The sequence below is a fragment of the Triticum urartu genome, chromosome 6A, assembly GCF_056163025.1.
Source record: "Triticum urartu cultivar PI428250 chromosome 6A, HENAU_Tu73, whole genome shotgun sequence".
NCBI lineage: Eukaryota > Viridiplantae > Streptophyta > Magnoliopsida > Poales > Poaceae > Triticum > Triticum urartu.
The window spans coordinates 156,650,994-156,658,482 of NC_141878.1; positions in this window are offsets into that span (position 1 = coordinate 156,650,994).

The window sequence follows — 7,489 nt, forward strand, 5'->3', positions numbered from 1 at the left end:
GCGAGTGTAGGTGGCGCAGAGCATATTCACCACCAGTCGGGCGCGGCCACCGCCACCAGCCCGTTCAACACGTGCAGCTGCACGCCGCGTCTGGCGGCAGCGTGAACCGACCGACGACGGCGAGAATCAAGCTGGACGACTCGGTCAAGAAGACGACAGAGGGGCCGGCGGCGGCGGACGCCGGTAGTAGGATCTGGCTGCGGGCGCCTAGCGTGGTCATCAAGTGGAACTTCCTGGCGCCGTTGTGCTTGTGGGGGAGGTGGGGTGTCTCCGTCGGGCAAGCGTGCGCGGGTAGAAGGAGAACCTGGCCCGTGCATCCGCTTCTACTTCGGCATGACCATGTCTGGAGTTACTCGTCCCCGCCCAGCCTCTCTCTCCATGGCGGGCTTCTCTACGTCCACTGCAGCAGGCATCAGCGAGTCCGCCACCAGTAGCTGGAGCAACACATCCGTGTATGGCTTCTTGGCGGCTGCCACGGCCGCGTACGGCTGACCACGGTGATGCTGGCTGAAGGATGAAGGGGAGGGGGGAGGAGGAGGAAGATGATGGGGAGGAGCAAGAAAAAAGAGGAGCCGCCTGACAAACGTCGACGCCGTAGGAGGCGCTGCCTGATGACGACGGCACCGGAGACTAGCATCGGCAACGCATGGCTGGAGTACTAATCGGTACTAGTAGTACTAGTACTACTTGGACCGGGCGTGAGAGAGATGGAGTGGGGGCTTTCTTGTCCAAAATTTAATGCCGGCACACTCATTGGTATGTGTGTTAGAAGCTATGCGCATTAGATTTTGGAACGGAGGGAGTATTTTTAGTCTCCCAAGATTTGATATGCAAATTTATAATGATGATATCATGCCTCCTACCTATGATGATTATTGTGATGATACTTATGCTATAAAAAGTAGTGATTATATTTATAGAACTTGTCATGATTATGGTTACCCCTTTTCTGAACATTACTCTTTTAATGTGGAAACAATTTATAGTGTTCGAGTTTCTTATGATACTCCCACTAATCCGAATGAGAAGAATTTTGCTTGTGTGGAGAGTAGTAAATTTTCTATGCTTGTAGATCATGAAAAGAATGCTTTAGGTGCTGGTTATATTGTTGAATTCATTCATGATGCTACTGAAAATTATTATGAGGGAGGAATATATGCTTGTAGGAATTGCAATAATTTCAAATTTCCTCTCTATGTGCTTAAAGTTTTGAAGTTATGCTTGTTTTACCTTCCTATGCAAGTTGATTATTGTTCCCATAAGTTGTTTGCTCACAAAATCCCTATGCATAGGAAGTATGTTAGACTTAAATGTTCTAGTCATATTCTTCATGATGCTCTCTTTATGTTTCAATTCTTATCCTTTATGTGAGCATCATTGAAATCATCATGCCTAGCTAGGGGCGTTAAACGATATCGCTTGTTGGGAGGCAACCCACCTTTATTTTTGTTACTTGATTTTTGCTCCTGTTTAGTAATAAATAATTAATCTATCCTCTGTTTAGATGTGGTTTTATTCTTTTAGTTAGTGTTTGTGCCAAGTAGAACCTTTGGGAAGACTTGGGGAAAGTCTTGTTGATCATGCTGTAAAAAATAGAAACTTTAGCGCTCACGAGAACTGCTGCCATTTTTATTTGGAGAGTGATATTTAGTTAATTCTTTTTTCAGATGATTAATAGATAAATTCCTCAGGTCCAGAAATTTATTTGAGAATTTTATGAGTTCCATAAGTATAAGTTTGATCCAGATTACTATAGACTGTTCTGTTTTTGACAGATTCTGTTTTTCATGTGTTTTTTACTTATTTTGATGAATCTATGGCTAGTAAAATAGTTTATAAACCATATATAAGTTGGAATACAGTAAGTTTAACACCAATATAAATAAAGAATGAGTTCATTACAGTACCTTGACGTGGTTTTTCTTTTCTTTCGCTAACGGAGCTTACGAGTTTTCTGTTAAGTTTTGTGTTGTGAAGTTTTCAAGTTTTGGGTAAAGATTCGATGGACTATGGAATAAGGAGTGGCAAGAGCCTAAGATTGGGGATGCACAAGTCACTCCAAGGTAATATTCAAGGACAACCAAGAGCCTAAGCTTGGGGATGCCCCGGAAGGCATCCCCTCTTCCGTCTTCGTTCATCGGTAACTTTACTTGGAGCTATATTTTTATTCGCCACATGATATGTGTTTTGCTTGGAGCGTCAATTTATTTTGTTGGTATTTTCTTGCTGTTATTTATAAAAAAAAATTGCATCTTTTATTTCAATAAAAGTGGCATTGATAGCCTTTACTATGCCTATGTCACAAGTGTACATGTTGCTGTTTGAAAACAGAAAGTTTACCGCTGTTGCAATAACCCTAGAAAAGTCCGAATGCGATAAAATGTTGAAACCTTTTGAATATTAAGCTCTGATAAATTTACTACAATGGGAATTTTATTTTATAACTTTTGGAGCTAGGGAAGTATGGATGTTGCTGCATTCTTTACAGACTATCCTGTTTAGGCAGATTGCTGTTATGTTTGCATTGTTTGCATATGTTTGCTTCTTTAATGATTCCATTTGAGGATGGGACTATTAAATATGCAGAGGCATTTATTATGAAATGTTGAATAATAATTTTAGTGATTTGCTACAGTAGAGTATGATAAGGTTTTTGCAATGGTTTATACTAACTTATCTCACGAGTCCTTATTGAGTTCTGTGTGGATGAAGCTTTTGAGATTTAGGGAGACCGTGATATGAGAGGAATTAAGGAGACACAAAATCTCAATCTTGTGGATGCCCAAGGCACCCCAATATAATATTTAATGTCTCAAGCATCTAAGCTTGGGGATGCCCCGGTTGGCATCCCACCTTTCTTCTTCAACAATTATCGGTTAGTTTCGGTTGATCCTAAGTTTTTGCTTCTTCACATGATGTTTGCCATTATTAGAGTGTAATTTTATTTTGCTTTTCTTGCTGTTTGAATAGAATAACAAGATCTGAAATTATTAAATGTTAGAGAGTCTTCACATAGTTGCATAATTATTCGACTACTCATTGATCTTCACTTATATCTTTCAGAGTAGTTTGTCATTTGCTCTAGTGCTTCACTTATATCTTTTAGAGCATGGTGGTAGTTTAATTTTGAAGAAATAGATGAAGTCTCATGATTTACTTAGATTATTTTGAGAGTCTTAAATTGCATGGTAATTTTCTTAAAATCCTAATATGCTAGGTATTCAAGATTAGTAAAATTTTCTTATGAGTGTTTTGAATACTAAGAGAAGTTTGATGCTTGATGATTGTTTTGAGATATGGAGGTTATAATATCAGAGTCATGCTAGTTCAGTAGTTGTGAATTTGAGAAATATTTGTGTTGAAGTTTGTGATTCCCGTAGCATGCACTTATGGTGAATCGTTATGTGATGAAGTCGGAGCATGATTTATTTATTGATTGTCCTCCTTATGAGTGGCGGTCGGGGACGAGCGATGGTCTTCTACTACCAATCTATCCCCCTAGGAGCATGCGCGTAATACTTTGCTTTGATAACTTGTAGATTTTTGCAATAAGTATATGAGTTCTTTATGAGTAATGTTGAGTCCATGGATCATACGCACTCTCACCCTTCCACCATTGCTAGCCTCTCTAATACCGTGCACCTTTCGCTGGTACCATACACCCACCATATACCTTCCTCAAAACAGCCACCATACCTACCTATTATGGCATTTCCATAGCCATTCCGAGATATATTGCCATGCAACTTTCCACCGTTCTGTTTATTATGACACGCTTCATCATTGTCATATCGCTTTGCATGATCATGTAGTTGATATTGTATTTGTGGCAAAGCCACCGTTCATAATTCTTTCATACATGTCACTCATGAGTCATTGCACATACCGGTACACCGCTGGAGGCATTCATATAGAGTCATATCTTGTTCTAAGTATCGAGTTGTAATTCTTTAGTTGTAAGTAAATAAAAGTGTGATGATCATCATTATTAGAGCATTGTCCCAAGTGAGGAAAGGATGATGGAGACTATGATTCCCCCACAAGTCGGGATGAGACTCCGGACGAAAATAAAAAAATAATAAAAGAGGCCAAAGAAGCCCAAATAAAAAAAGGAGAAAAGAGGCCATAAAAAAGAGAAAAGGCCCAAATAAAAAAATGAGAGAAAAAAAGAGAAGGGACAATGCTACTATCCTTCTACCACGCTTGTGCTTCAAAGTAGCACCATGATCTTCGTGATAGAGAGTCTCCTATGTTGTCAATTTCATATACTAGTGGGAATTTTACATTATAGAACTTGGCTTGTATATTCCAATGATGGGCTTTCTCAAATTGCCTTAGGTCTTCATGAGCAAGCAAGTTGGATGCACACCCACTTAGTTTCTTTTTGAGCTTTCATATACTTATAGCTCTAGTGCATCCGTTGCATGGCAATCCCTACTTACTCACATTAATATCTATTGATGGGCATCTCCATAGCCTGTTGATACGCCTAGTCAATGTGAGACTATCTTCTCCTTTTTGTCTTCTCCACAACCACCACTCTATTCCACCTGTAGTGCTATATCCATGGCTCACGCTCATGTATTGCGTGAAGATTGAAAAAGTTTGAAAACATCAAAAGTGTGAAACAATTGCTTGGCTTGTCATCGGGCTTGTGCATGATTTAAATATGTTGTGTGGTGAAGATGGAGCATAGCTAGATTATATGATTTTGTAGGGATAGCTTTCTTTGGCCATGTTATTTTGAGAAGACATGATTACCTTGTCAGTATGCTTGAAGTATTATTATTTCTATGTCAATATGAACTTTTGTCTTGAATCTTATGGATCTGAATATTCATACCACAATTAAGAAGAATCACATTGAAATTATGCCAAGTAGCACTCCACATCAAAAATTCTGTTTTTATCATTTACCTACTCGAGGACGAGCATGAATTAAGCTTGGGGATGCTGATACGTCTCCAACGTATCTATAATTTTTGATTGCTCCATGCTATATTATTTACTGTTTTGAATGTTTATGGGCTTTATTGTACACTTTTATATCATTTTTGGGACTAACCTCTTAACCCAGAGCCCAGTGCCAGTTTCTATTTTTACCCCGTTTTAGGGTTTCGAAGAAAAGGAAAACCAAACGGAGTCCAATTGACCTGAAACTTCACGAAACTCATTTTTGGAAGGAAAGAAGCCCAGAAGACTTGGAGTGCACGTCGGGGGATTTGCGAGGAGGTCACGAGGCAGGGGGCGCGCCCACCCCCCTGGGCACGCCCTCCACCCTCGTGAGCCCCTCATGGGCCCCTGACATACTTCTTCCGCCTATATATCTCCATATACCCTAAAAACATCCGTGAGCACAATAGACCAGGAGTTTCGCCGCCAGAAGCCTCCGTAGCCACCGAAAACCAATCTAGACCCGTTCCGGCACCCTGCCGGAGGGGGCAACCCCTCTCCGGTGGCCATCTTCATCATCCCGGTGCTCTCCATGACGAGGAGGGAGTAGTTCTCCCTCGGGGCTGAGGGTATGTACCAGTAGCTATGTCTTTGATCTCTCTCTCTCTTTCTCTCTCTCTCTCTCTCGTGTTCTTGAGGTGATACGATCTTGTTGTATCACGAGCTTTGCTATTATATTTGGATCCTATGATGTTTCTTCCCCCCTCTACTCTCTTGTAATGAATTGAGTTTCCCCTTTGGAGTTATCTTATCGAATTGAGTCTTTAAAGATTTGGGAACACTTGATGTATGTCTTGCCATGCGTATCTGTGGTGACAATGGGATACCACGCGATTCACTTGATGTATGTTTTGGTGATCAGCTTGCGGGTTCCGCCCATGAACCTATGCATAGGGGTTGGCACACGTTTTCGTCGTGATTCTCCGGTAGAAACTTTGGGGCACTCTCTGAGGTCCTTTGTGTTGGTTGAATAGATGAATCTGAGATTGTGTGATGCATATCGTATAATCATACCCACAGATACTTGAGGTGACATTGGAGTATCTAGGTGACATTAGGGTTTTGATTGATTTGTGTCTTAAGGTGTTATTCTAGTACGAACTCTAGGGCTGTTTGTGACACTTATAGGAATAGCCCAACGGATTGATTGGAAAGAATAACTTTGAGGTGGTTTCGTACCCTACCATAATCTCTTCGTTTGTTCTCCGCTATTAGTGACTTTGGAGTGACTCTTTGTTTCATGTTGAGGGATAGTTATGTGATCCAATTATGTTATTATTGTTGGGAGGACTTTAACTAGTGAAAGTATGAACCCTAGGCCTTGTTTCCTAGCATTGCAATACCGTTTAGGCTCACTTTTATCATTCGTTACCTTGCTGTTTTTATAATTTCAGATTACAAATACCTTTATCTACCATCCATATTGCACTTGTATCACCATCTCTTCGCCGAACTAGTGCACCTATACAATTTACATTGTATTGGGTGTGTTGGGGACACAAGAGACTCTTTGTTATTTGGTTGTAGGGTTGCTTGAGAGAGACCATCTTCATCCTACGCCTCCTACGGATTGATAAACCTTAGGTCATCCACTTGAGGGAAATTTGCTACTGTCCTACAAACCTCTGCACTTAGAGGCCCAACAACATCTACAAGAAGAAGGTTGTGTTGTAGACATCAGGCCACTCCGGACCCCCTTGGCCTTTCCTGCGACCTTCTTCTCTGGTGCCATATAAGGCACCGGCTCCAGCATCTTCGCTAAACGCGGGATGACTTGTTCTTCAGGCAGGGGAGCCGAACACCGGATCTGCTTCGCCCTCTTCAACCAATTCTGAAGAAGCAATGATAATAAAAGATTAGATATCGTCCTTGAAACAAGCAAGTAGGGGATGTGTTGAAAATAGCATACCTCGTTGGGGAGGTGATATATGTCATGACCGCGTACCGAATCTGTGGCCAGCAGTATCTCGTTGCCCTTGAAGAGAAACTTCCAGGCATCTTCGTGAGTTGTTTCGAAGAGCCTCTCCAAGATGTGGTGTTTTTTCGGGTTGAAATCCCATAGAGGGCGGCTTTGGCTCTGGCAGGGGAGGATCCGGCGCACCAGCATCACTTGGATTGCGTCGACAAGCTTGATGTCCCTATCCATCATGCTTTGAATGCGCATTTGTAGCGCAGTCAGCTCGTCTGGCGAACACCAGTTCGGGCTCTTCTCGACCCAGGAGGTGAGTCGCACGGGAGCGCCAGAGTTGAATTTGGCAGCCGCGGCCCAGGTGGCATCGCGGGGTTTGGTGATGTAGAACCATTGTTTCTGCCATTCCTTGACAGACTCCACGAATGTTACTTTTGGCCAAGAGACATTGGTGAGCTTACTCACCATGGCGCCCCCGCACTCTGTGTGCTGGCCATCCACCACCTTCGGCTTCACATTGAAGATTTTGAGCCACAGCCCGAAGTGGGGTTGGATGCGGAGGAAGGCCTCGCACACGACGATGAACACCGAGATATTGAGGAAGGAGTTCGGGGATAGGTCGTGGAA